Raw genomic sequence first — 12970 nt, forward strand, 5'->3', positions numbered from 1 at the left:
GAGGTGGGTCTCCTGTGAACAACAGATTGTTAGATATTCCTTTTTAAATCCCATTTGCCAAACAATGTCTTTTGATGGGGAAGTTGAGTCTGTTGACATTCAGTATTAACATTGATAGGTATGTGGTGATTCCCACCATGTAGTTGTTTTTTATTGCTTATGGATTTGATTGTGTGCAGATGAATCAATGTTATTCTCTGATTACTTGTCTTTTCTTTGCCTGTGGTTTGATACTGCCCATCCTCTCATGGTTTTGTTTGCTTTCATCTTCTGTGTGCAGAATTCCTTGTAGAATCTTCTTTAGTGGTAACTTGGTGGTCATACATTGTTTTAGTTTCTGCTTATTGTGGAAGATTCTTATTTCTCCATCTATTTTGAATGATACTTGTGGGAGACTTTTATTGCTCCATCTATTTTGAATAGTAGTTTTGCTGGTTAGAATATCCTAGTGTTGAAGTTATTCTCATTCAGTGCCCAAAATACCTCACTCCATGCCCTTCTTCCTTTTAAGGTTTCCATTGAGAAATCTGCTGTGATTTTGATGGATTTACCTTTATATGTTATTTGTTTTTTCTTTATTGCAGACTTCAATATTCTTTCTCTATTCCTTGTGCTTGTTTTCATGATAATATGTCATGGAATGGTTCTAGTTTGGTGAAGTCTGTTTGGTGTCCTGGAGGCTTCCTGTAACTGAATGGGCAAAACTTTCTTGAGATTTGGGGTATTTTCTGTTGCTATTCTATTGAATATATTATAAATCCCTTTCGCTTGAACCTCTTCTCCTTCTTCAATGCCCATGATTCTCAGGTTTGGTCTTTTGATGGATTCAGTGAGTTCTTGCATATTCCTTTCACATCTCTTGTGTTGCTTGACTAACATTTCTTCAGTTTTTCCTTTTATTTCTATTTTACCTATGAGTTCTGGGATTCTATCTTCCACTTGATCTAGTCTGCTAGAGTGGCCTTTCACTGTGTTTTGTGTTTCTGTTTGATTCTTTTTTCTGAAGTTTTCTTATCATGGGTCACTTCATCTTTAATGTTTTTTATTTTCATTTTTAATTCATTTCTCTATTTATGGTGCTCTGTTTCACTTTGGTGCTTATTTAGGGCTCCTCTGAGTTCATTTATTTGTTTCTGTGTCTTTTCACAATCTTTATTTTTGTTGTCTTGAAATTTCTTAAGTGCATCAGGTACATTTTGGTTAACCACATCTAGTATCTTCTCCAAGAAATTCTGTGTTTACTTGCAGGATTTCTTCTTTGAGAATGTTTTTGTGGGCATTGCTGGGTTCCTTAGTGTCATTTATCTTTGTTTTGTTGAGGTCAGCAACTGAGTATCCATTTTCTTCATTTCCCTCTGAATCCTATATTAAATTATTTTTTTGAAGAGAATGGTTTCCATCCCTTCTTCTTCTTCTCATTGCCCCACTTGGTACTGTGCAACTATGTTCTTGATAGGCTAGTTGGTTGTTTTAATCACCTGTTTTCTTTCTCTTGATTTAATTTTTGTGTTGTGGCTGTCTTGGTTTTTAGCTAGGTTGGTGTGCTATTTCTCTCTCTGGTCTGGAGGTGTAATTTAGCAATAACTAATTGATTGGTTCAATATCCGACCAGTTGTTTATGTATTATATAGAAGACTTTGGTCAGCAAATCCCCCAGCAAGGTGGAGGCAATTCAGTTTTGAGTACCACCCTCAGTCCCATGAGACTAGCTCAACGATCTACCACGTGCCTGCTTTGAGAAGTTGGCTTGTTGCCCTACCCCCACTCTCAGCCTTTGTGCCTCACCCTACCTCTGATTGCTGATAGTACAGCTCCTTTGGGAGGTTGGCTTATTGTTCCACCCCTACTCTCAGCCTTTGTTCCTTGTCCTGCCTTTGTTCCCTGAGAATTTTGCTCCTTGCCTCACTCCCATTCTCTGAGGCTAGTTTAGCATTCTACTCCACCCCTTCTGGTTGGTTAATTATAATTCACTGTTTATGCTTTTCAGTTTTGTTTGGGATGGGAGGTTCAATCTTCCCAGAGGCTACACTGGATTATGTTCCCAGGGGTTGCATAGGGGAGTCACATGTGGTGCAAATTGCTCACCTGTTGGGTCTGCAGATTTACACAGGCAGTTTTGAAACTGGCTGGCAGAGAGAAATGGTGTGCCACTTTTCTCAAGGCAGACACTCACTGGGACTGGGTTCAGTGCAGTGGGGCATAGGTTGGCTTTCCACAGGTTAAGGGCCCAGGATGTTGCAGGGTTCAATTCTATTTGATGTTTTCCCTTCTGCTTTTTGAAAAAAAAGAAAAAAAGAAAGAAAAGGGATAAATGGTCAGGGGGCTTTTTTTCCCAGGCACAGACATCCTATGGGCTGTGCTACACTGGGATTTTCCTGGCTGTCAGGTGCAATTAAAAGCTATTTTAAGGGTCAGCCATTGAATTTTATGTGCACCTAATATGTTGGCAGTTATTGTTTTGGCTAGAAATAATTAGAATTGCCCAAATGTAGCTACCACGTCTCAAAGTGGTTTCTTGAGTCACAGAGATCAGAAATTCTGATTCCCTATTCTATCCACCATCTTGGATCCTTCACTATGTTTTTTATTTGATTTCTTGAGGTTTTCCCTTCTAACATTTCTACTTGGTTATTTTTCATTATTTCCATTTCCTTGCTGGATTTCTCTTCCATGTTGCTGATTTTCTTATCTAGGTCAATTTCCTAACTTCATGTATCTGTTTATTTGAATCTTCTTTGAGGTCACTAATCTTTTTAACAGTTGGATTCTAAATTCTCTCTGACATTTCAGGCAACTCAATGTCTTTGGATTGTTTTTGAGTTGTTGTGGGTCTTTGAAGTGGAGATATTGTCTTAGCTTCTTATATTTAAATTTCTCCACTGGGATTTTCACAACTGTTGATCTGAGTTTCTCTTTAACTTCCTTGTTACCATGCAGTAACAAGGTTAACAATTCATCAACAAATCAAGTCTTTGAATAAGAAAGAATCAATTGAAACCCCTATCTGTCTCTCTGCTAATGTTGTATAGGAGCAAAACTCTGAGTTTTAGAGGGATAATCTGGGAGCTTAACAGTGGTTGAAAGGTATAAGTAATGGAAATTGAGTAATATAGTGGATGGGTGTGGAGAAGGGAGGGGAGTGGGAAGACAGAAAGAAGGGAAGGTAGGTGAAGGAGATAATGTTATGAGAAAAGTCTATATATTAATAAAAGTAATACAGTAGGTGGATGTGGGGAAGGGAGGAAAGTGGGAAGATGGAAAGAAGGGACAGTAGGTGTAGAAGATGTAGTAGGAGAGAGTTCTATATATTGATAAAGAGAAGTAGAAGGAGAAAAAAAGGGGAAAAATTTTCCAATGATTAAAAACCAAATTTAAAGAAAAAGAAAAGAAACAATCAAAGAAAAACAAGCTAGATGAAGAGAAAAAATGGGGGGAAAACTTGCTTTTTTTGCTGGACAGATGCGTTGGTGTTCCCTGTGTTTTATCCTAGTTAGTCCTTCTTGCTATGGTTATTATATTTTCTTCAGGAGAGCAGAGTTGCACCTCTAGCTTAGAATGCAGGTAGGCACTTCAGGGGAGGCTGCTTGGACAGCATGGTTGTCACACTCCAGGATAGTTCCCTTAAAGTGGCATTATTTTGGGACTGCATGGACTCTGTGATGGGGGATGAGACATCTTGCTGAAATTAGGGACAGATCTGAGCCAGCCCTTCATTCCACTAGTGAGACCTTAGTTGATAGAACTGCTATAGCTGGAAAGGGCAGAGCTGCTGACCTCTGGGCCTTTTGCTACTTTTCAGACTGCCCCAGTAAAAATTTCTCTCTCTCTTTGTCTGCCTCAGGTAGCAGTCTCCCAGGCAGACAATTTGTAGTTCCCAGACCTTGGACTTCCCAAGCTACAATCCTTTAAATCCCCAGGGCTGCTCTGTTTCAAAGCTTGGCTGCTTGTAGACAGTTTATAGGCAGGCAGCTTCTCTAACTTGAGCTGTCAGTCAGTGGGAGCTCTGTGCTTTGCTTTTAAATTGGCCTTATTCAATAGAGCTGCCATGATTTGATTGGGTGGGGCTGCCAACCTCTGGCCCTTTTGCTGCTTCCTATCAGGAACCCTCAGATTGCTCTATCAAACCCTCTTCCTCTCAACATCTGCCTCTGGTGGCCCATTCCCATGTGGACACTGTGACTGGGAGTCCCATAAATCTTGTCTATGATTTTTTTAATTCTTCCAGATTGTTCAGTCTCAAAACTCTCTGGCCTGCAAGGAGCTTCAGAAATATAATCTCTTTGCCAGTGAAGGGTAGGTGTTTTGTTTTGGAAATTTTCCTGGGTAGCTAGGCAGAGCTGCCAATACTGTGCCTTCCATTCTCTAACGCCCTTTAACTTCTCAGCTTGCCAGAAGTCAAAGGTTTTCATGGCTGTTTCTTCCTGCCTTGGGATACTACCAGACTGAAATACATTTAGACTATTTTCAATGCCTGTAAAAAAGATTCCACACTTTTCCAGGGTGTGATTTATATTTGTATTTTGACTTTGTGTACCTAATTATTTGTTTGTCTTAGCTCCCTATCTCATTTTTTTGTTGTTGTTTTGGAGTTATTCTTCATGCATGGTAGACATCTTGCTAAATGAATTGCATTCATTATTTAACTTAATGTTCTCAAAACTTTAATATTGCCATGTCATAATTTAGAGGATAATTGATGGAACCAAACATGAGAGCTTGTCTAACCAATCAGAGCTCATCATTTGTCCACTACTGTGTATTGTACTATATGTGTCTTGGAGTATAAGCCACACCACACAATTTTTAATTTTCCATTTTATCACTTCATTTTACCTGCTCATATTAGTATTAAGTAAAAAAATTCTTCCTTCTTAAGCTGTATGCCTTGTCATCCATACTAGACGATGAACTATGGGAGTAAGTGATTACTTATGATGACTTTTTGCCAGCAATGTGCATAAAATAATGCCTTGGCTAGTAGGAGGTAATAAAACTTTATTGATGATGATGATGAGTTGATGATGTAGATAATATAAGTATTTAGTACAGAGATGTTTTAATTTCTCTTAGTTGCTCATGTGCCCTTCTTAAAACTTCAGTCTTTGAACTCATCCCACACTTCTTTCCAAGTACTTTTATTCAATTCTCTACTTCAAACTTCAGACATCCACAGTAGAAAGCTCAGCTATCAGAACTTCAGAGTCACTGTCTTTTTGAAAGACTCAGCCATCACACAATAACATGATGAAGTTGAGACTGAGTACATCTTTCTCATATGCCAAAGTGAATTTCAATATATTTCAATGAACCATAATTCTTAGATCATAGTGATATTGATTAAATGTTACACATACACCACAGTGGTACTGAGCTAAGCAGATATGTGGGCTTTACTGCAAAGCCAGAAAATACCTCATTGATACATCTTCCACATCTATCAAATCATCTAAATTGTTTGAGGTAATTAAATGACATTGGAATGGGAACAGCAATGTAGTAGCTGATAACTTTTGTTTAAAATCCTGTGATTTGTTTTACATTTGTTTCCAAGTCAAATGCTATAAATCCTGCATGGTGCTTAATTTATAATTTAAATGCACATAGCATTATTGTAGTGTACTATATTATCAGCAGAAGTTCTCTGATAATATATCACCAGTACAAAGAACTTCTGTTTTTGTTGTAATACACACACACACGTTTGATACTAGAGAAGACATATCAAGACCTAACATTAAATTTGAATGTACAGATGAAGCAGGTGAGGTTTTATATTTAGGAGCATTACATTCATCATACTGTATTAAACTGAGGTTTACTTTTGGTAAATAAAATTAAAAATTTCTAGAAATTAAACATATCCATAATTCAAAAAACGTTTTCTCAAATTATTCATTATTTTCTTCTTCCTCACTATCAAACACATCTCTAAACTCCAGTGTTATTTAGAATATGTAATAACAGGTGTGGTATAGGCCTCCACCTTATCAGATATATGCCTTCACTTTTGCCAGGTATGAACCCTTTAGCTCCATGCTGAGGCCTTTTTCCTTAGCTAGCAGATAGTCCCTTTCTACCCATGTCTTCACATGGTCTTTTCCAGTTGTGTGTGTACGTGTGTGTGTGTGTGTGTGTGTGCACGTGCGTGTTCTAATTTCTTCTTGTAAAGATACCCATAATATTGGATTAGGTCTCACCCTAATGACTTCATTCAACATTACTTATCATTTCAAAGATCCTGTCTTTAAACACATGCATATTCTGAGGTCCTTGTAGTTAGGATTTCAACATGTATTGCTTGTGGGAATTAACATTCCATAAGGTTAGATAATTCCATAATTATCTAACCTTACTGTTTAAAGTACTTAAAATGTTGTAAAGTCAGTTTTATTAAGATACTTTTTAATAAAAAAATGCATTTACTTTAAATGTACAGCTTGAATTTTGGCAAATGTGTATACACATATGTAATTCATGTAACCAACACTATAATTAAAATACGGAACATCATCATCCCCAAAAGTTCCCTTAAGCATCTTTCCTGATAATTCCCTACTTCCTTGGCACCAGGCAACCACTCTTCTCATTTCTTTTTTAGTATTTCAAGTAATGGAATCATGGCATATTTGTTTCACTGTGTTTAGATTCTTTTCTGTAGCATAATGCATAATGTTTTTGAGACTCATCAGTTTGGGGAGGGGGTAAATTGATAGTATATGTGAATGGAATTCCATTTATATGACTACACCACAGTTTGTTTTTCTATTGTCTATAGATCTTGGCCTTTATGAATAGAGATGCTCTGAACATTTTGTGCAGCCAGGACATATCCTCATTTCTCTTAGGTGGATACATAAAAACAGAACTACTGTCATATGATATTTTTATATTTAACTTTTTTTGAAAAAAATAAAAACTTCCAGATCATTTTCCAAATGGTTGTATGGGTTTACATTTCCATTATGTATAAAAGTTCTAGTTTTTCCATATTTCCACCAACACTTGATACTACTGGCTTTTATATTTTAGCCATTCTTGTACCTGTGTAGTGGTATGTCATTGTGGTTTTAATTTACATTTTTCTGATACATAAATGATAGTGTGTGTCCTGTGTTTATGGAAATCATATACCTTCTTTGGTAAATTATTCAAATATTTCCTTGGATTTTTAGTGGATGGACTTCTCATTTTTAAGTTTTTAAAACTCATTTCACATTATAGATTCAAGCCATTTGTCAGGCATATATAATGCAAATAATTTCCTCTACTCTTTGGGCTTGTATTTTCAGTTTATCTTTATTTGAAAAGCATAAGTATTTAGTTTTGATAGAGTTCACTTCATTATTTTGTCTTTATTTTTGGTCTTTTTGTGCTCTGCTAGGAAACTTTATTGACTCTATAGAAGGCAAATGTTACAGATTTGGATTTAATGCTTAGGTATGTGATACATTTTGATTATTTTTGTGTTTGGAAGAAGTATTGAGTTTTCTTTTTCCCCTGCACATAGATAATCTGTTGTACCAGAGCCATTTGTTTAGGAGACTGTCTTTTCTCACTTAAGTTGAATAGGACCCTTGTCACAACCAATTGAGCATTTAAGTGGATGAATATTGGAGGAAAAGCACATGCATATTCTGGAATTTCTATTTTGCTCCATTGATAACATTCTATTGTTAAGTCAATAGCACACTTTCTTGATTACAATAGCTTTGTAGCAAGTCTGTAAATCTAGTAGTGTGAGTCCTCTAACTTTATGCTTTTTGAAAAGATGTTTTACCTATTCAAAGTCCTTTGCATGAATTTCAGAACAATTTTATCAATTTCTACAACAAGGAAAACTGATTTGAATTGCTACTATGATGAAACTGTAGATCAACTTAAGTACTAGTGGTATCTTAATATGTAGTCTTTTAATGTGTGATCTACAGTTTTGTAATTTCTCTCAGAAGTTTGACAGTTTTAAGTGTATAAGGAGTGCACGTTTTGTAAAATTTAACATATATATGTATATTTTAACGTCATTCTTAGCAGTATTTTTTAAATTTTCAATTGCCATTTTTTCTTACTAGCAGATAATATTAATTGACTTTGTATTTTGATCTTGTATCCTCCAACTATAAAATGTCTCCTATTAATTGTAGTAGCTTCTTTGCAGATTTCATAGAATATGTTCGTCATCTGCATTTCTTTCTCTTTTTCCCTGCATTATTGCATTTGCCAGGATACCCTTCTCCTCCCTAATAATGTAAACCACAAGAAGAGTGAACATGCTTACTTGTCTTTAATTTTAGAGGAAATAATTTAGTGTTTTATAATCATTTATGTAAGTGTTAGGTTTTTCATAAGAGTACTTTATTAGATTATGATAGTTCTTACTTAATCCTAGTCTGGTATGATATTTTATAATAAATGAATATTGAATGTTTACAAATGCTTCTTCTGTTTTATTTATTTATTTATTTCAATTGTGCTGGGTTGGGTACATTGCAGCACTTAGAAAGGCTCTTACAATGTATCAGATATATCATACTACAAATTTTTTTAATATAAATTGAGGTAAGCATAACATGCTCTCCTTTATTCTGGTAATATTTTGAATTACAATGATTCATTTTCTAATACTAGTCAACCTTGAATAAATGGAATTAATCTTGCTTATCATTTAAAAAATTTTCTAGTTTGATTTGTGAATATTTAGTGAATAATTTTGTTGTTTATCTTCATGTAGACTATAGAGTATCAGGTTTTTTTCCTTTTCTTTTCGTTAACATCTTTGGCTTATTTTATTATCACAATAATACTAACCTCATCAAGTTAGTTGTGAAGTGTTCATCTTTTTTGTCATTTCTGACTTATTTTTATTTATTAATTTTTATTATGGTTATGTTTCACAATTTACTTTTCTGGGATCATGTATGTAAATTTAGGTTGGATGGTGATATTTGCAATTTTATGTTGTTGAGTTATGTTGTATTTTACTGTATTATGACTGTTAGACTTTGAAAATGCTGTTAAATATTTAGTGGATCAGCTTCATTCTTCAAGATAGCTTTTAAGATGTCTTAGAGATTATGTAGTGCCATCTTTACTCCATAAGTATTTTAGGACTATATTAAAGTATGTTCATTCTGAGGTCATTAATGAAGGTGATCCATGAAGATTTGTATGTTTACATTTCCACAATTGGCTTTGTTTCTGGGGAAGTTTTAAAGAAAAATTCTGTGGATAATCCATCCCAAATTCCCAGTTCAGAGTGACTATTATAGGTTTCATTAGTCACAGTGATGGACATCTTTAATATTAGCCCTATTACTGTTTGGACCTTGAGTATTCCCTAAAGAGGTTTGGTCACCAGGTTGGTTCTATTGGGAGGTGATAGAAACTTTAAGAGGTAGGCCTAGTGGGAGGTATTTGGGTCATTGAGGCCAAGTCCTTGAAGGGGACTCTGGACCCTTTCGCTTTTTCTCTTTTACATCTTGGTTATGAGGGGACTGGTTTTGTTCCACCATGCATTTCTGTCATGATATGCTGCCTTGTTGAAGTTCTGAAAGCAGTACCATGGACTGGTACTATGACCCCATATATACCTTTTTCCTTTGCAAGTTGATTTATCTCAGGCACTTGCTATGGTGACAGAAAGGTTACACCGATGAACAGTTTCATAATCTGGAGATACAGTAGTTTCCTCAGTGTCCCTGGGGAACTGGCTCAGGATCAGCCAGGATACTCCAGGGTAGATACCAAAATCTGTGGACACCCAGGTTCTTATTTAAAACAGCATAGTGTTTGCATATAAGCTACACATATTATCCTGCATAGTTTAAGTTATCTCCAGATTACCTATAATGCCAAATATAATATAAATGATATGCAAATAGTTGTTATATTGTACAGTTAGGGAGTAAAAAAGAATCTGTACATGTTTAGTATAAGCACAGTATTTTTTCTGATTATTTTTAATCCAGGATTGGTTGAATCAGTGAATACTGGAACCAAGGGGAAATAGAAAGTTGACTGTGTACTCACTCAAAACACAACTATTGTGAGCAGTTTTTGTTAGTTAGTTGGTTTGCTTTTGAGACAGGCGCTCAGTATATATCCAAGGCTGGACTAACACTTCAGCCTTCTGAGTCCTGGGGTAGCAGGTAACACCACCAAACCTGGCATTCAAAAAATAACTTTTAATTTTATTTTATTTTTTGGCCATACTGTGGTTTGAACTCAGGGCCTTGTGCTTATTGGCAACTACTCTAGCATTTGAGCCATTACCTCCAGCCCTAAAAATACAACTTGTAAAGCATACTTTTCATTTTAGAGTCCCTAATTTTTTTTTTTTTGGTTCTAGGGATTAAACCCATGGTCTTGGTCATGCTAGGCAAGTGTGCTGCCACTGACTATATCCCCAGTCCAGAACCGCATAAAATCTTGATGAAAACAAAGCTCAACAAAGAAAAATGAGACAAAGCTGGCATATTCATTGCTAAAGGTTCAACTGTGTCTTAAGTGAATTCCCACAAGCTTAAATACGGTAAAGAGACAAGAAGTAAAACAGATTTGCCAGCCACATGTAATAGAATATTTCAGCTCAGCAACAGGAATTCAGAAGTCTTTCTCTGCTGGCTTATCAGAGCTAGTGTGTCAGCCAAAAACATCCACTTATTCTTAGATGACAACAGTGCCAGTTAATTAGCTCTTGTTTATGTTTGGACTATTGATAGACTTAAATTGTATTCATATCATCATGCAGAATGAGCATATAGAAAGCCTTGCCTTTAATCTAGATGCAGACTTTCCTTTGTGTCAGTGACATCTGAACTTTACTTCAGAATAAAAAGCTTATAATGAGGCAGGCATTGAAAGTATGTCATCTAATTCTGAAGAAAACATGGGAATAATGATCATTTTGCCTTAAAAACAAAATAGCCCATCTCAACACACATTTAAGTTGGTTTATAAAAATGCAGTTATTAGAGATTACTTCTGAGATTGATGCTACAAAACTACATGAATATCTCCATAACTTCCTCAATCCTCTTATCACTTTGACCTTTTTAAAGATTTAAGGCTTTCACTGTTATTGTAAAAGACTTATTGTGTATAGTCCTTGAACTGGAATGGGTTTCATTCTCTCATGACCATTAAAAAGGTTTCCTTCTTCAGATTCTTATAAACTCTTTGCTAACAATGCCCATGAAAGTTAGAGAAAATTGTTTTTCTAGCAGTTACACTGCTTGTAGTCATTTAAACGGTTCTTTTGCAATACATTCTGTGTGACAAGACTTTTGCTGAGGAGCTCCCTGGAGCAGTCTGAGGCCCCTTACTTCATGAAGACAAATGCTCCCTGCTTAGCATCCTCCAACCGCTGCCTCACTTATTTAGGGACTTCTAATTTAGAATTAAGAATGAGCAAGACAGTCTGAAGTAAAAGCATATTGGTAGAGATCCTTGCCCTTTTCCTTCCCCTCTTATTTTCCTTTCTTTTTCTATTTCTCCATTCTTCTTAAAGAAACATGAAGAGACACTCATTCAGCAGCACAGACATGCTTGCTTGGTGTCCTTCATCAGAAATAGCCCAGGCGCCAGGAAACTAAATCAAAATGATTATACAACCCCGAAAGCTGAAAGTTCTCAAATACATTACAAGAAATGAAAAATTTAAAAGGCAGTTTCAAATGTTATTTCATTTCCACCATCCTGCCTTCAGATCAGTAAGGTAATTTAGCATTAAAATCAACTTAAAGTCATAGAAATTAAAGAATAACTGCTGGCAGTTTGATAGTTCCAAATTTCTCCACAAAACCTCAGCCAACTTGACATTTTGATCCCATATGACAAGGAAGTGGTCAAGATTGATCAGTTGGGTTTAAACAGAATAGTGCTCCTAATGGGGTGAGAGCTATACCATAAGGTTTTTTTAGGGAGGTGAAACACTAAAAAATAATATCCCAATTATGTATCGATGAAGTTTTGATTTTCTAGAAACTGCAGTTTTAGCAATGATTGCTAGAACAAATTACATTTCTAAAAGAAACAAAAATCCACAGAGATAGTACAAACCAAATGGATTAGAGGACACTCTTCAACTTGTTATCTTCTTAATGAATGCAGCATGGAGTGTCAGAAATGCCCATACAGCCTTGTCACATCATGTGAGTCAGAAATAGAAAGATGAAAGAGTTGGCAAACTCATGTCCCACTAACAGGATCTGATTCTTGAATCTTTTGCTTCATTCTCACTTATTATAGACGTCTTTCTTGTATTCTAAAAATTAATCAAAATATTCATAATTATGTGAAAAATTCCATTTTCAATGTCAAGGTATGATGTTTTTAGTATATTGAGTATAACAATTATTTATTAAAAGTGACAAATGAAAACATGTATAAAATACCTGTATGTACAAAGTAGTACAGAATGATATCTACTTAATATTTAATAATGTATTTGCAAAATTTCCCTGCATTAACATAGTGGAAAACAATAAATACAAATACAAGGTAAAATCTGAACATGAAGTAAGTTAGAAAACTTCCATGGATAGAAACATTTAACCCTGGAAATTAAATTCAGGGAAGGGAGAGCCTATCCTCAGTAGTCCACCTTCCTCGGTGGTCAGGTTCACTGCTTACAAAAGTCCTTCTGAAATTTCACTCCTAAGAATGTCCCTACAAAGTGGAGTAATATGTTTTTCTACATCTTAATTCCAGAATTCTTTTTGTTCTATCAAATTTGCATATGTCATCTGCAGTCAACTAGTGCAGACTGGTGAGCAAGGTTCAAAGTCCAGATTGATTCTGAAGGATTTTCTCCTTTTCCATCTCTGAAGCATCAAAGCTGAAGATTAACCCTGTAAACAACAAGGACAACAGTTAACATTTCAAGAAAGTAAAGAAGAAGTAGAGATGGTGGGGGCAGCCATGTCTTGGTAAGAAATGTTAGTGACTAGTTGAATTTTTTCCGTACACATTA

General features: G+C 35.5%; 1 protein-coding gene and 1 long non-coding RNA gene across 3 annotated transcripts in view; one reads left to right on the top strand and one right to left on the bottom strand.

Annotated features, from left to right (window-relative positions):
* LOC141410852 (uncharacterized) overlaps positions 1-12970 on the top strand; it is a 108851-nt gene that overhangs the window by 20692 nt on the left and 75189 nt on the right. The window lies entirely within an intron of this gene.
* Positions 10271-12970, bottom strand: part of Emcn (endomucin) — a 122310-nt gene continuing 119610 nt past the window's right edge. For both annotated transcript variants that reach the window (XR_012435624.1, XM_020186414.2), the window contains one exon: positions 10271-12848. The gene's annotated coding sequence lies outside the window, so the exon portion shown is untranslated. The remainder of the gene's footprint in view (positions 12849-12970) is intronic.

This window comes from Castor canadensis, chromosome 9 (assembly GCF_047511655.1).
Source record: "Castor canadensis chromosome 9, mCasCan1.hap1v2, whole genome shotgun sequence".
In the NCBI taxonomy this organism is placed as follows: Eukaryota; Metazoa; Chordata; class Mammalia; order Rodentia; family Castoridae; genus Castor; species Castor canadensis.